General features: G+C 42.1%; 1 protein-coding gene across 3 annotated transcripts in view; it reads right to left on the minus strand.

The window, feature by feature from the left end:
- PACRG (parkin coregulated) overlaps positions 1 to 17,924 on the minus strand; it is a 513,183-nt gene that overhangs the window by 278,709 nt on the left and 216,550 nt on the right. The window lies entirely within an intron of this gene.

Raw genomic sequence — 17,924 nt, forward strand, 5'->3', positions numbered from 1 at the left:
ATCAGGTGTACTTTAATTTTTCTGCTTCTGTTTCCCTGGCATATTATACTGGGATGGAAATGAGATACCTGTTCATTCATTTCTGCTTCATTTGGCGTTCACGTCTGTGCTTCTTCTCCCAGCCTCTTTTAGCTTTGGGTATGACTGTGTAACTGATCCTAGCAAGTGAGAGGACCCCTCTCCAGGACTGGCCCATGGGCTTCCTCCTGTGTGGTTCTCAGGTTCTTGTTCCTTCCCTCGGCTTGTGGCAGGGGAGCATCAGCAGCCTAGAAGCTGGTGATGAAGACGGTGAAAGCAGAGATGGAGGCAGAGATTGGCGAAACGATCAAGCAGCTTGTTCTATGGGGCTTCCCAGATGGCACTACTAGTAAAGAGCCCACCTGTCCATGCAGGAGACAGATGCGGATTCGAACTCTGGCTTGGAAAGATCCCCTAGAGGAGGAAACGGCAACCCACTGCAGTATTCTTGCCTGGAAAGTCCCCTACAGTCCATGGGGTCGCAAAGAGTTGGACACGACTAAACCAACTTAGAACAGCCCAGCACAACTTGTTCTATATACATGAAGGAGCCCCGTCTCACTGGTTTACGAGATGAATGCCTGCTTCCTTCTACATTTTGCTTTGGCCATGAAGAGCAGAGAGGAAACTTTATTCAAGTTACTTCTGGGTGATGGTCTGCTAAACCTGACATGATCTCTTCTAGGGGAAAATCACATGGGTCCCTCTGTAACTGGGGTTGATATGTTAAATCCTGTGGAGAACGAGTCACAGGGAGAACTAAGAAGCTGATATTCTAAAAGCACACATATTAGGATTTCTTTTATTCATGTGAGGTTTAAGAAGTGTGTCGGGAATCACCCTGAAAATGTTCCCATAACATAGACAGGGGGCATTAAATTAATTCTAGAAATTCAGCTCAGATGTTGAAATAGTGATTTTAAGGGAGACACGTTTCTCAGACTTCAGCCAATATTTTCCAATTTTCTTGCATCATTAAATATGGCACCATTTTCAGTGCAATGAACATGATACTGTTCAGAAATTACATCTCCTTAGTATAAAAATATGAAAAAAGATGGAGCAGTCAGATGAACTTAGGGGAAAAAAAAATGTTCTACACACCTCAGAGAAATGAGAAGGCTTGCAAGGAGAGTTTGTATGAAGCAAATAGATATAGCCAGAGTCACACTCTATTTCCAGGCCAGATAAAAAAATAAATTTCTCATTCTTGAATTATGTGCATTTCCATTCAAATTGACTGTAGCTTTTAAAAGATGTGGGCAACTTTCAGACAAATGTAGTGGGTTCATCGTTCACCTTGAGTGCTCCCTTCTGTAGGAAGCATGGGGGGATACTGTGATTTATCCTGCAGTTCTGATGAGAAATGACCTACCATTCCCAGGGCTTCCAGCAGGCACACAATCCCAATAGACAATCTGTGACAGACTTGCCCTGGGGAGAAGCTTCTAGATCATCTTAAATTTGATGTGGCATCTTTGTGACCCTGTCTCTCTGTGCCCTGGCATGTGACTCTTTTCTGAGATTTACAACTGTGCAACACTTCAGTCATTCAACAGACAATTGTCGAGGGCTTCCATGTGCTATAAACTAGGTACTCTCGGTATGGTGGTGGTAGTTTAGTCGCTAAGTCGTCCAACTCTTGCGACCCATGGACTGTAGCCCGCCAGGCTCCTCTGTCCATGGGATTTCCCAGGCAAGAATACTGGAGTGAGTTGCCTTGTGAGGTAGGAGCAATTCCCCATCCTCCACGCAAGGAATTTAGTCAAATGGAGAACATAACCAAGTTGGTGGATGCTTACATGTGTGATGGGGGAACATTGGAAGTGACTTGTGGGAACGTTGGAAGTGACTTGTGGGAAACACCTCTCTGCTGCCCTGCCAGCATGTAATTACAGCCACCACCCCACAGTAACAGTAGGACTTGGATGAGTCTTTAAACACTTGAAAAATATGTATTTCATTTTCATTCTAGCACATGTCTGCTTTTTGTGTGTCTTCTTGCTTAATGGGCTTGCAAATGGTATTAATCATTTTATAAAATTGTTCCATCAAAGCAATGTAATAATTAGAAAATTCATATTTTATATAACAGCTAAACTGTGCCAGCATGATTTGTGGGAAAGTATTGTATTCATTAGTGTCTGTTATTAGACAAACAAATTCCATTAACTGTGAAAACAGTTGAGAGTGGTAGCTAAAATTGTAATTACAAGTATCCTGCACTATGTAAGTGTGAAATAAGCAGGGAGGAAGAAAGTTAGTTGACTATTACCTTCAGGGGAAAGACACTGACTAGTTAAATACATGTAACTTTTCCCCCAGGGTTCAGATTTGTGGATTTATACACAAGGCTTTCAATTTGATAGTCTTTTACTTCGTTCTCCTTTATCAAATTAATTTTTGATTTAAAAATGCCTCTCTTTTGTTTTTTTGCTCTTGTTTAAAGGGGCCATCAATGTGCACTTGCTGAACGAACTTTGAGCTCTTCACTTGGGCCCTGAGCACGAGGGTGGTGGACCCCTCCTGGGCAGCACCCCTCCCCCGGGAGCTGACCCCCAGCCCGGCCCCGCAGGCTATGATGGAAAGAAACGGTGCCCCAAATTCTCGAAGGGAACTGGAGTCCCAACACAGTTGGGTTCTTTCCCCCACAAATCAAAGGGATAAACCTCAGTCTTGAAATTCAAGAGGAGAATAAGTCCTAAGTCGCTTGATTTTTAATGCTTGTGGCAAATATCATCCATATTTGACTCTCAGAATTGCTACAAAGTGGTCGGCTTAAAATAGTGGCTTATACTAAGTATCAGAGAATTGCCAAAGACAAAGCGAACTGCTTAGAGAGCTAAGTCGCCATGTTGACGCTTTCATTTATTTGAAAACAAGATCTAGATGCTTTGCAATTCTCCAGCAAGTAAAAGTAAAAATACAAAAAAAAAAAAACCTCGGAACCCTCTCTGAGAATGGTAGCCCTTGAAGATCAATACTCACAAACATTTCCCCTTTCCTTTTTATAGGGTGATATTATAGTTATCAAGGGAATGGAAGCAGGAAATTATTTAAGCAAATTCAGGGTCGATTTATTACAAGTAAATCATGACCCAGGACAAATCTAAGGAAATCTCATTATTTCTAAATCTCCAACTTGACACAGATTTTTTTAAAATGTTGAAAACTGCGAGGAAAATGGCAAATAATCCACAAACGTGTGGGTTCAGTGCTACGGTTAATTCTATTACACATAATAATGGATGAATCAGTGGAGCAGGTAATTAGAATTGGCGTACAGCCTAGTTAGTTGGAATTTGGTGTTTCTTGGGACACTCGTGTTAGTGAAGAACAAGTTCCATAAAGCTGCTCCAGGAAGAACCAGATTCCCTGGTTCCCATATCACAGCCAGGAGGCCTCGAGCTGCCATCCTTTCTTCCAGGTCATCCCTGGAACCTTGCCAGAAGGTGTCTGCTCTCATGTCAGGCAGGGCTGGCGGCCAGTGCCTCCCCATAGTCAGGGGAGCAGTAGGACAGAAAGCAGCACGGATGTGAAGCTACAAATAGCTCACCCGGAGATGTGAGCGTTCTCTTCCTATGGCGTACAGATTATATCCTATAATTACAGAATGATGTGCTTTTCTGTCTTCTGTCTTCTCCACCAGACTGCAGTTCCATGAGCGCAGCGGCTAAGGCTGTCATGTTTATCCTTGAGCTCCCAGTTCCTAACACAGCGCCTATTATTAAACACCTAGTGGACGCTCGGTAAGCGTCTGTTGAGTTGCATAAATGGGTTTCTGGTCCCACCTTCCTTCAAATGGCTCAGATCTATTTTTCTCCCTATGGCCAGTAGGAGTCCTCTGTCAGCTAGACCAAGCAGAACTCAGGATGGCTCTAAAGTGCACCCATAAGCTTGTGGGGCTTAGCCTATCAGCGGACAGTCACTAACTGTTCAACATAACCATTCTAGGGCTTCCCAAGTGGCTCCGTGGTAAAGAATCTGCCTGCAGCGCAGGGGATACGGGTTCGATCCCTGGGTCAGGAAGATCCCCTGGAGGAGGAGATGGCAACCCACTCCCCTCCCCTTTGGTTGCCTGGGAAAACCCATGGACAGAGGAGCCTGGCAGGCTACAATCCGAGAGTTCACGAAGTCAGACAGGACTGAGGAACTGGGCACAGCAACCATTCTTAAAAGGCAAAAGTTCTATGAAGAAGAACTCAAATGCTTGGGGGTGTTGAAATGGACTTTATGAGATACTGTTATGATAAAATTGGAAGCTATACAAAGGAAACTCAAAATTTGAGCATCATACAAGAAGAATGCCTAACTCAGGACAACAGGCTCCCTCGAGGCAGGAAAAAAAGCCCCAGGAAGAGATGTGAGAGGGTTAAACTGGGGATGTTTGTGAATGTTGCCACTGGGGAAGGGCAAGGTTCAGGGTAACTGAGGCTCTGGGGACTTAGAAAGTGGGTGGGGGGAGCGGCAGGCAATGATGAGAGAAGAGCTTGGATACAGGGAAGGAACCAGGTTATGTAGGACCTTGTCCTGAGTCTCAGTATTATTAAGGAGCAAATGGAAAGATGCTAATCAGAGAAGCAAGAAGTTGGATCTGTATTTCCAGGATGAACAATTCGGCTGCCTTGTGGACGAGAGACTGGGAGAGACAAACCTGAAGCTGAGACAAACATCGTACCAGTCCACTGCTGAGTTAGAAATGTGGTCTGCACCTGTCGGGGTTACTGGGCATGGGGAGGGGAAGACACATGCAAGAGACATTTAGGGCACAGGGTGAAAGGGAGAAGCAAAGGTTTCAAAAGTGGAAATGAGGATGAGTCCACGGTCAAGCATAGAACCTGGCTTCCACCTTTGGCACCATGTGCATGGGGCCGCCTCCAGCCAGAGGCAGTGAGGGGGGGCAGCTCTGTGATTGTGTGGGGAGGGAGCGGTATGAGGCCAGAGTCCCACCGCGGACATGCGAAGTTCTGCAGCGGCTACTGTGCACCACCTGAACGCTCACTGGAAGGACTGATGTCGAAGCTGAAACTCCAATACGTCGGCCACCTGATGCGAAGAGCTGACTCCTTTGAAAAAACCCTGATGCTGGGAAAGACTGAAGGCAGGAGGAGAAGGGGACGACAGAGGATGAGATGGTTGGATGGTATCACTGACATGATGGACATGAGTCTGAGTAAACTCCAGGAGTTGGTGATGGACAGGGAGGCCTGGTGTGCTGCAGTCCATGGGGTCGCAAGGACTCGGACATGACGGAGCCACTGAACTGAACTGTGCACCACACAGGTGAGTGGAGACGGCCAGGAGGATCTGAACGAGTGGGCTTGGAGTGGAGGAGACCCTTAGGAGCGGAAGCGACAGATCACCTGGCGGAGTGTTTACAGGACCCAGACAAGATCCAAGGACCGAATGCTGGGCTCCACCACAAAGAATGGGCAGAAGGCTTCTTCTGCGTAGCAGAAGCCGGAAGAAAAAGCAGGCGGTAGGATGGTCAGACATCAGACAGTGAAGCCGGAGAAGGAGGTGTGGTGGCGGAAGGGTGACTGATACAATTAGTGACAGCAACCAGGATCTACAGAAGACTGAGAGTCCATGGGGCCTTTTATTGATTGATGATGGCTGGACCGTTCAGGATACTGGGCAGTAAAGAGCAGGCAGGACATTCCAAGTCTTCTCCTTTTCTTTTTCCATCTTCCTCTTCCCCTTTCCCTCCTCTTCTTTCTTCTTCTCCTTCTTCCTTTCCAAATATGACATTTTTAGAACAATTACACCACTAAGCTTGTGCTGAAAAATATCACTGAAAACAATGGCTCTTTCAGGGTATAAAACGCTGAAAGGGGGAGGGGCCTGTCTCAGTGATTTATTCTTCAGCAAATGAAAATAAAAATATGACAAAATTAAGAAAGATCAGTAAGAGTTAGAGCTAGAAAATGGCAGGACTGCAATCCTAATGCAGGCTGTTGCACTCAAGGGACCCACTCTGTGGAATACCCACTCTGTGGAATGCCCACTGCTTAAATTGGTCCAGGTTCACTTTAATCCGTTCACAGCAAAGGAAATTTAAATAAAGTATAATGTCATTTGCCTCTTAAACTATATGCAGAAACCAGGCTGGGGGGGATATATCCATGTTTGGTTTTATTTTTATTGTTTTTATTTTATGGGAGGTGACAGAATGGATGATGTTTCAAGAGCAATTCCAAGTTTTGTTTTTTTTTTTAAATAATTGGTTCACAACTCCATATGTTGGAGGATTTCTTCTCTCCCCCCATAACTGACAAGGTGACCGGTATTATTCACATAAGAAATATTTTCACATTCATAAACAAGTTATGCTAATTATGAAAACTGTTTTAATTAAATCTTGTAACAGCTGGCCTGCGTTCTTGGCAGTTGGCCTTAAGATCGCACCATTCCTGAACTGGTAGAGACTGGCAGTTTTATGTTTTCTTTACATTGTTACCCTGACGGTTAAAATGAAGAGCAACTTGTCTGAGTAATTGTTTCCCATAATTAGCATCCTCTAAGGATACCTAGTTTTTGCCAGTGCAAAGATATCTTGCCAAAGATATCTGAAATGGCTGTGGTCTTCACTGTGCTCTATTTGAGGAGGTCTCATTTATCTTGAGAAAATTCAGACCAAGTTTCTTAGTTACTGCTTTTAGCATGGGAGTCAAGGTGTATAGGCAAAGGAGGAAAACATGGCCGTGGCATTGTTTCTGAGTCCCTACCTAGTCCATCATAGAAACAGACAGACCGCCTGGGACCGCGTAACTGACGCCCGCATACAAAAGTTGCAAACACAGTGTGCAAGCTTCCCCTGACCCTCAGAGTCTGCCCCAGTGGGCAGGGAGCAAAGGCCCACGTGATATTAGCAGCTGTGCCGGAGAAGGGTGAGGATGGCAAGTGGAGTGCCCTGATCTGAAGTCTGGAACTTCTCCAGCAGATGTTGGAAGCAACGTGGGCCAGCATCTGAAACTAGGAGAGGTTTGTGCTACTTCAGTTCAGGGACAGCAAAGGGGTCTGAGGAAAGGCCTGAAAGGGTTTTCAACATAAAATATCTGCAGTCCCTACTGTTAAAAAGCCCTCCACCAGGGAGAACCCATTGAAATAGAATCTAAATCAAGCAGAGTGGCACCAGGCCAAAGGAGAAAAGGAAAGAGACTGTCCAGCTGAAAAAACAGAAAGAAAGCAAATCATTTTAAAACACTTTGCAGAGACAGCAGAAGCAGCTGAGGAGCTGTGAAGCCTGAAAAGCCAACTTGATCAGTCCCTCCCTTCTGAAGGTATAGGGAGATAGGAAAAAATGTCAAATCTCACACAAAATCATTATTTAAAAAAAGAGAATAAGAAGAATAATGATACAATCATAATGTAGAGACAGACAATGAAAGCATGCTAGGAGGAAATGCCCCCAAAGAGAAGAACCTGTGAACTAATGTTTCAAAACAAGATAAAATAGATTTTAAATAATAGAAAATATTACAAAAATTAGAAAAAAATTCCAAAACAAAGGAAGAGACCTAAAAAAAAAAAATTAAATGCAAAAAATATCAGAATGAAGCCTAAACTGACAGAAACACAGGAAAGAATAGTCACAACAGATAACAGTTTAAGAGAAATGAAGGAAGAAAAGGAGGGATATTTTAAATATCAATGGAGTGATAAAAAGGACTTAAGTGAAACTGAAAGATAAAGACAAGCAAAATAGATTCTAGAAGAACTCTCAAAGAAGAAACCCAGAGCAATAGAACAGAACATGTACTAAAAATGTAACTCAAGGAAATTTTCCTTAAAGAAACAATTTGAAACTACACATTGAAAGGGAACATCATATTCCTGGAAAATTCAATCCTGGAAGACCAATATCAGGCTGCATTTCTAAAAAACTAACCGAGCAAAGCTAAAAAATAAAAATAAAATCCAGCAAAATTACCAATACACCTATGAAAGCTATCATCATACTTTTCAACAATATTGCCCTATGCAGAAGAAATGGAGTAACTCAAGGGGAAAGTGTGAGCCAAACATTTTATACCAAGCTTAATAACTTTCTAATATAAAGTTTTGAGCAAACTGTTAAGGAATAGTCAACAACTCATGGGCACTATCTAAAGTCAGTTTGGTGCTCAGGCAACCAAATGTCTGGAGAGACACTGCCGTAAGGTTCGGGGGTGAAGCTGAGTTATATATTTACCTATCAAATTAAGACTGATAGTTATAAGGACAAACGATGATAAGTAATGGCTTTATGCTTTGGTGACACAGATATAGTAAAAATATCAAGAAAACAAAGGGAAACAGAATGGGGAAAGCTTGTGAAAAATAGAATAATCTTGCTGAATGCCAATATTGTTGTTTCATTGCTAAGTTGTATCTGACTCTTTTGCGACCCCATGGACTGTAGCCCATCAGGCTCCTCTGTCCATGGAATTTTTCAAGTCAGGAATACTGGAGTGGGTTGCCATTTCCTTCTCCAGGAGATGCTCCTGACCCAGGGATCGAACCCGGGTCTTCTGCATTGCAGGCAGACTCTCAACCACTGAGCCACCTGGAGGTCCTAGTGTTATACTCCAAATCAGACGCTGTGGGATGAGGGACTAGAAAGAATTCAGTACTTCCAAAAGTATGGCGATTACACTGGCATTTTTCTATGCAAGAGAAATATGAACATGCACACCCAGGCCTGCATAACAAAATAGAAGGTCATTCCCATCAGTTTACAACAGTTGCCTGTAAGGGATGGGAAGCAAAGAGCAGTAACAGCGCAGCCAGACATTGGGTTGGTAAACCATACCTCTTCTCTAAAGACAGCGGTCCAGAGACACGCTCTTAGGAATGCTACTGATTGGAATCAATAGGTGCTGTGTGTAGCAAGTCAAAACGAGAGTCTGGCATCGGTCCTTTCCTCACTAGTTCTACTTGATCCTACTAAAAACAAAAAGATTAGAGCCTTTGGGACTTTCAGCAGCAGATTTTTTTCCAAACCTATCATTTTCTCACATCTTTCTTTCCCTTCTCCCTACCCCCTCCCTATCCTGAGCATAGTAGATGACTGAAGAGCAAATTACATCTAGGCCATCCCTCTTTAAAAATCATTCTTCAAAAAGAGACTATCAGATTTGAAAGAAACAGGCAATAGGAGTTAGTCATTCAGACACATGGAATTCTGGTCAACGTTCTGTGGCAATCTGGATGGGAGGGGAGTTTGAGGGAGAATGAAACTATCACAATCTTGTTAACTGGCTATACCCCAAGACAAAATAAAAAGTTGAAAAAAAAAAAAGCTATTCTGAGACTCATGGGCGGTCTGACCACATGGCCCTTGGAAGCTGTGCTGGCTGGTAAAAGGGCTGCTGGCTGTGGTCTTAGGGGGCATTTCAGTCCTGTCTCCAGATCTTCCTAGATTACCACGTAATGCTTTTCATCCAGTGATGGCCATCTTTTATGTCTTGTTTATTTAACAAGAGGGAAAGAAGGAAATTAAGAGGAAAAGAAAAGAAACACAAATTATTGTATAGGTTAGGCCCTCTATCCTCATGATTCAACCAAGCAAAAGTTTATAAAAAGTTACTCTGACTTAAATAACAAGCATAATGTAATGGATAATCACTCAAATACACTGAAGATAACATTAAAAAAAAAAAGCTGTAAGTACAGATTTTCTATACTGGAAGCTGATTTATCTCTTTATGTGTACTGTGCATGTTTAGGAAATGTTCCATCATTAGTCTTGATAATTAGGATCTTATTCAGAAAATATTGGCTTATTTTATGATATGCAGCTATTGTTACAGGATTTTATCAATTTAGAATTTGAATTCAGAAGGGCTGATGCAGTATTGCATTTCTTGTAATGTAAAAGACAACTAAATAATCTATCTGAAAAAGACAAGGCTTTTAGTGGTAGATATTTGTAATATTTTAAAATAGTTTCAATAATATAATTCATTGCAGTAATTGTAATTGGCCTGTTAAAGAAATGAGTATTGAATTATATTTGAGTAAGCTTTTTCAAAACATCATAAAATTATAAGGAAGATGCTCCTATATGGCATATATTACAAAATTTAGGTGAGACTATGTCAACATTCAGAAAACTAAGATCATGGCATCTGGTCCCATAACTTCATGGGAAATAGATGGGGAAATAGTGGAAACAGTGTCAAACTTTATTTGAGGGGGGCTCCAAAATCACTGCAGGTGGTGACTGCAGCCATGAAATAAAAAGACACTTACTCCTTGGAAGGAAAGTTATGACCAACCTAGACAGCATATTAAAAAGCAGAGACATTACTTTGCCAACAAAGGTCCATCTGGTCAAGGCTATGGTTTTTCCAGTGGTCATGTATGGATGTGAGAGTTGGACTGTGAAGAAAGCTGAGTGCCGAAAAATTGATGCTTTTGAACTGTGGTTTGGAGAAGACTCTTGAGAGTCCCTTGAACTGCAAGGAGATCCAACCAGTCCATCCTAAAGGAGATCAGTCCTGGGTGTTCATTGGAAGGACTGATGCTGAGGCTGAAACTCCAATACTTTGGCCACCTGATGCGAAGAGCTGACTCATTGGAAAACATCCTGATGCTGGGAGGGATTGGGGGCAGGAGGAGAAGGGGATGACAGAGGATGAGATGACTGGATGGCATCACCGACTTGATGGACATGAGTTTGAGTAAACTCCGGGAGTTGGTGATAGACAGGGACACCTGGTGTGCTGCGATTCATGGGGTCGCAAAGAGTCAGACACGACTGAGCGACTGAACTGAACTGAACTGAACTGATGACAACTGGTGGGGAAGTTCCCCAACCATTGTTATCATTTAGCAGAACAACTTTCATCAAGTATGCAGCTATTATACTATTTTGGTTTTGATCAAAAGACAAGATTTGGTCTAATTTTTAAAAAGTTCATTTAAAACAATTGTTTTCTAATAAGTCAATTCCATAAGGTAAGATTGGATTTTTTTAGCATAAAGAGTAGCTTTCTTTTTTACATATATAAAATTACTTAAATGCAAATAATTCATACTTGATTTTATTGTACTGTAAATAACACAATACTTGATCTTAATATACTCTCAAACAGTGTGAAGAGTTAGGTGTGTTGGATTTAGGTAGCACTACAGCACCTAAATATATTTGTTTGCCTGGCCACCTGTTTCTTCCAGAGTCTCACATTCAAGTTTGCAAAAACTGCTCCTGAAAATCTGAGTTCCTTCATAGCCTAACATCAGATACCTCCAAAGCGTAGCAGAGTTGAAGTATATCTGAAGGTGGCTTCAGAAAGGGGAAACTATCCACACTAACGGAAGGCAATTTACCCCTAAGGTGAGCAGGGACTATACAACAGCCTCCACTGTAACCTTCAGTCACTGTTGTCATTGCAATGCAAATATTCCTTATATGCCGGTAGTTCTCAACATGCCGCGCCAATTCCAGTGACAGTAAAACTGTACATCCCATGGTCACAGGGTTTCCGGACGTGCTGCTGGCGACCTTAACTCAAATCCTATCCGGTCTTCAACTAAAGTAGCATTGTCCAAAAAAAAAAAAACTAATATAAGTCACCAATGACAGCTACATACAAATTTAACACTTTTCATAGTCAAATTAAAAATTAAAAAGAAGCACGCAGAATTAAAGTTATTACTATATTTCATTATTCAATATATCCCAAATGTTGCTATTTCAGCGTGTTACCAATACAAGAATTAATGAGGTGTTTTGTATTCTTTCTTTCATGGAATCTCTTCAAAGTCTGATGTATATTTTATAACATATCAATATTTTATAATTTGGACTAACCACATTTAGCTATGTCAAGCATGTGCCCATTAATCATATGTGGATATTGACCAGTGTGTTGGAAGCACAGGTCTGGGGTTAAAACAGACCCTGAAAACTTTTGTTCACTAAATGAACATTTATTGAGCACCTGCTGTATACCTAGCACTACACTGTGTATTCAAAAACATGCAAAGGTAAACAAGAGGATGTGCCTGCCCTTGGGTGCTTACACTCTTGTCAAGGATGAGTGACTACGTAATTCGAGAATGATAATCAAACCATGTCGGTGCTTTCTTCCTGCAAGGCTAGCCCATTACAGGGCTGTAAACAGGGGCACGGCAAGGCTCAGCTTCAGAGGGCACACGCGCAACGGGGCCTGTGGCAGGAGCGCCTGGAGGCATGCTGCGCTCAGCCAAACAGACATCAGCAAGAATGCACGTCCCAGAGCCACGCGTCCTGCCGGCCCTGGCGGGAAACATCTGTGGGCTTGAAGCAGATTCGGATCTACTGTTTAAAAGACCATTTACACTCCTGGATACATTCCTGCTCATTCTCAGTACTGAATTTCCAACTTTCCTGCTGGACCTCGGCTCCTTACACTCTTGCTGTGTGTCAATCTCGGCAGCACAGGTCACTTTCCAAATCTGTTTAGTTCAGTATGTCCTTAGCTCTTATCGGACAGTACGAAGCCAGACTTTAGTTTTACTAGCTTTCCAGATGCTGAGTTCCACTTGAGTAAATGTGAAAGGTCACAACAACAAATGCATTCATAACCCTGTTTTGACTATGGGAAAAACAAAGTGACTAAATTTCTTCTGGATTTTAGTGAAGTCGCTCAGTTGTGTCTGACTCTTTGCGACCTCGTGGAGGGTAGCCCACCAGGCTCCTCCGTCCATGGGATTCTCCAGGCAAGAATACTGGAGTGGGTTGCCATTTCCTTCTCCAGGGGATCTTCCTGACCCAGGGATCGAACCCAGGTCTCCCGCATTGCAGGCAGACGCTTTAACCTCTGAGGGGCTTTAGGACTGAGATAAAAGTGGCATGATGTGTTAACCGGGACAGCAATTATTGAGCATGTATATACCAATGTACATGCTGAGAAGTATAAAGTTTCCTTCGTGTCCTCGTGGAACTGGACGATGCTACCATAAGCAACCCAGTGAATCCATCCCAACTTCACTAACTGAATGAATCAGGCCATCACCTCTGGGACAGAGAGACTGAGGAGCGGGGCCAGGGTTCACACTCACTGAGCTCCCATCGCATGACAGACAACATTAGGAGTAACGGAAGAGTTCTACCCTCACATCCACAGGTCCTCCTGATTCTTCGTACTCTGCACCATTTTATCCTCCTACAACAATCACCACCTCCCAACACTATGTGCTCAGTCGCTCAGTTGTGTCTGACTCTTTGCAGTCCCTTGAACTGTAGCCCTCCAGGCTTCTCTGTCCAGCGGATTCTCCAAGCAGGAATACTGGAGTGGGTTGCCATTTCCTCCTCCAGGGGATCTTCCAGACCCAGGGATTGAACCCGCTTCTCTTGTGTCTCCAACATTGGGTGCTGCTGCTGCTGCTGCTAAGTCATGTCAGTCGTGTCCGACTCTGTGAGACCCCATAGACGGCAGCCCAACAGGCTCCACTGTCCCTGGGATCCTCCAGGCAAGAACACTGGAGTGGGTTGCCATTTCCTTCTCCAATGCATGCATGCATGCTAAGTCGCTTCAGTCGTGTCCGACTCTGTGAGACCCCATAGATGGCAGCCCACCGGGCTCCTCTGTCCCTGGGATCCTCCAGGCAAGAACACTGGAGTGGGTTGCCATTTCCTTCTCCAATGCATGCATGCATGCTAAGCTGCTTCAGTCGTGTCGGACTCTGTGCAACCCTATGGACAGCAGCCCACCGGGCTCCTCTGTCCCTGGGATCCTCCAGGCAAGAACACTGGAGTGGGTTGCCATTTCCTTCTCCGTCTGACATTGGCAGGGAGGTTCTTTACCATCAGCGCCACCTGAGAAGCCCCATGAAATCTGTGATATACTTACTGAGGTTATTATTTATTTTTTGTCTCTTCCGGTTAGTATGCAAGCTCCAGGAGACTAAGCAATTCCATTTGTATCATTCACTGGGATCTCCTGCCTAGGACAGCTCCTGACACATTGAAGGTGTTTATTAATGGGTGAATTAATTCACTGTGTATAATTCTAATGAGGAAGAGGGTGATATTTATAAAAAAGAAACCAAAGACCAAAACATTGTAGACAGATGTAAAAAGAAAAATAAGGGTCAACTATCGATGACTGGAAGGATGTCATTGGGCAGAAAATACAATTGCTTATGAAAATAAAGATACTGAAATTATTTCCTTGCAATGCAAAAGGTGCATGGCTGACTGTGGCTGGGTAGGCAGGGTGGGTTTCATAGCAGAGGCAGCTCTGTCCTGGTGGGTGAGAGGATTTGAACTGAAGTGGGGGGTGTGCATTTAGGTCCATTTTCTTGTTACAGTCAGGGTCATCTACACTGACAAGCACTAATTCATCAGCAAGACCTCCTCAATTCTTTCTGGTGCTCCTCAGAGAATGAGATGCAAAAACAACATGGATTTTGCTTCCATAAAACACTAGATAAATCAGAATTTCGTATTTTGAGCAGTAACTCTGCAAAGAACAATTAAATCACAGCTTAGTCTCACCTAGTAAAGCAAAACCAATTTGATTATAGTGAATCACTCTACAATCCTTTGGTTTTTAAATTTAATTTATGAACTATGCTTTACAGAGCATTTGTAAAGGAATCTGAATTTTGTTACTAGGTGAAATGCTACTGGAACCTTCAATCTTCAAAATGACCTTCAATCCAAACATTAAAAAGACCTGAGTTTTTATTTCTTTTGAATGTAAACATTGTTTCCTATTAACACAAGACCAGCTATGAAATGAACAGAAATATATAAATACCTAAAGATACAAGTATCTTATTTTTAATTAAATATTAATAATATGTTCCATGTCACTGAAAACAGAGAATCTGTAACTTTCCGTTCTTGCTACTCACTGACCTTAACCTGTTCTTTTAAACAAAAGGTGACCCTTTCAAATCTCACAAAAATAAAATTTTAGAACAATAACAAGGCTTATCCTTAAAGTTTTTTTTGGCAGTTTTTTAAGTATGAGTTTAAAATTCTGTTGTCAGGAATGATTTACCTTCAGCTGTGTAAGATTCTATACAGCTTTCAGAGATGTAAATAACTCCATCACAGTTGGCTAATCACCGATGGGATGGGCCACAGCACAGCTAATTAGAAAGCAAATAGCTAGCTGTGCTAATAACTTCCATGATTTGGATTGTCAAAGAAACAGTGCCTAGATTAAAGATTGTGGAGATAATCCACACAGGAAAGCAAAGTCTTTTTCTAAAAAATCACAGGAAGAAGATATAGGTGATTTGGGAGGGGGACTATAGTCTTTATTTTCATTGAAATTGCTAAATGTAGTGAAACAAATTAATGCAATGCTGAATTTGAGATGCTAATAGGATAAATGGCAGTGATTTTATATTTTCAATTCTGAAAAAATATCTCAACGAGTGAAACATTTGCTACATGAATTAGCCTCCATACGACGTGAAAAACTACACTGACTTAGATTTTTGCCAGTTATCTGGATTTGTTGCTGTTGTTGCATGGACCCAGTATATGAGTTCACATGTTTTTAATCTTCTGCTTCATAGAATTTATTGAATAAAACATATTATTTCATTCTCAGAGTTATTTTCCCAGTATTACAGCAAAACTAAGCAATTAAAACTTTGGGGGCTAGAAAAAAAATCTCAGAAATCAAGTTGTCATGGTCTTCTCTTTATCACAGAAACTAGCCCAGGTAAAGTGCTTTGCTCAAGGCTGAATACTTGGCTAATTAAAAAGCTAGTCTGAAGTTCACTTTAGGAAGCAGGTGGTTCTGTGCTTCAGTCATAGAGGTCAACATTTATCCTCGGGAGGTGACACATTTGGATGCAGGTTAGAAGCCTCTTTCATGTCACCAATCCAGACACTCCTCAGCCCCCCATCGTGTGAGACACTGAGTCACCACTCAGACAGGATGAATGAAGTTCCTGGTTCTCGAGGCCTCTTAGAGAATCTTTAAATTGGGCTTAATTAACCTTTGGCCAAATTTTGTTAAAGCTTGAAACTAAACTTTTGTCTACCTGTTCTTCTGTGTGCCTTTCAAAACGGAGAAAGGAAGAGATCTATACAGAGAGATGATCTGATATAGATGACCCTCTTCATCTAGAAGTTCAGAGAATCTACAAACTAAAGCTAGTCACAGAAAGATCATATGTAGTTTTGGATGCAAGCCTGGTGTACAAAATTCTGAATCGAATTAGTTGTGACTTTGCTGAAGAAATGTTGTTATATTGGCTTTTATTTCAGAAGAGGCTATGGACAGAAAATAAGTGTTGAGAAAGCAGCTCACAGAAGTACATGTGGTAACCCATCCTTGAAGGACTGAGCAGTACCACTGCATGTGAGTGTCTAAGTTTATGTACAAGAGTGTGTGTGTTGGAGGATAAGCTATAGAAAAACTTGGGACCTAAATGGATGCAGAAACAGACCTTCAGAGGACTAGACACAATTTATCAAAATCTCTGTTTCCTCTGACAACCTTCTAGGGGTGGTAAACATAGAGCGACAACAAGAAGAGACACGAAATTTAAAGTGAAACCTGCCACTGCCTCCACTCACTGCCCAGAGAAAGTCTGCAGCCAGTGGGCCAACGAGGAAGAACCCAGGGTCCCCCTGAGTTGAGAAGACAGAGCAAGGAGCCCAGGGAACCTCAGATGACTGGAATTTAAGGGGAAGAATACCAAAGAGCTAGCTCCATCTCTACGGACAGAGAACTCTGGAGCTGATCAGCGGCTCCTCCAGAGTGTTCAGCTGTGTCCTGGGTGGCTCACGTTTGAGGAAACCTCCTGAGCCCGGAGAAAGAAGCATCTGAGAACGTCAGTGAGCATGTGCAGGGAGCACGCAGGGATGGAAATTTGCCTGGTGCCACCAGTCTGAGCGGAACCCTCATCAACCGTGGGTCCCTGGGTAGGGTACTCAGAAGGGTTTGGCTTAATAGGGTGAAATTACCTCTCAGCGAAATGCTGCCCTGGTTCTCTCTAATGAAGCTTAAAAGCCGAATCTAAAAGGACCAAATTCTTTTCAAGTAACTTGACTGTGTTCCAGAACAAAGCTACATAACATTAGTAGGAATCCAAAAATATCTAGCATCCAACAAGTTAAACTCACAATGACAGATATACAAACAAACAGGAAAGTAAGACCCATGACCAAATGAAACTGACTTGGAATGATTCACATAATAGAATTAGTAAACAATGATATCAGAACAATTATTATAACCATATACATGCTCATGAAGCTAGAGGAAAGAACAGACATGTTAAGTAGCTATGTGGGAGATACAAACAAATCTATATTGGACTCCAGAAAACTAACATGTACACGAAGGAAAAGGCCGTGGGAAGAATTAATGGCAAGTTAGACACTGCAGAACAAAAGATTAATGCATTTGAAGACACAAAAATAGGAAGTATCCAAATGAAAAGGGACCAAAAAAATGGACAGAGCATCAGTGTTTGAAGTCAGCTGAGGGATAACTTCAAACAACCTAAGACATGTGTGAGTGGAGTCTTCAGTGGACAAAGGTAAGGAGGGGAGAAGAATAAATAGTGCCAGAAAGTCTTCCAGACTTGATGAAAACTATAACTTACCAGATCCCAAAAGTTTAACAAACCTCAAGCCCAAGAAACATAAAGAAAACCACACAGAAGCACATAACCATCAGGTTGTTCAAAACTACTAGTGAAGAGAAAATCTTAAAAGCAGTCAGAGAACAAAATAAGTATTTCATATAAAACTAGATTATCTTTATCTAGCAAACATATTTTTCAAAAATCAACAGAAAGACTGTTTCAGAATATGAAAGAATAACCAGCAGACCTGCACTTCAAGAAAAACTGAAGAAAGTCATTTAAGCAGAAGGAAAATGATACCAGATGAAAATCTAGAGCTATAGAAAGGATGAAATCATCAAAGATGGTAACTATTTGGGTTTTATAACAAC

Source organism: Odocoileus virginianus, chromosome 34 (assembly GCF_023699985.2).
Source record: "Odocoileus virginianus isolate 20LAN1187 ecotype Illinois chromosome 34, Ovbor_1.2, whole genome shotgun sequence".
NCBI classification, from domain to species: Eukaryota; Metazoa; Chordata; class Mammalia; order Artiodactyla; family Cervidae; genus Odocoileus; species Odocoileus virginianus.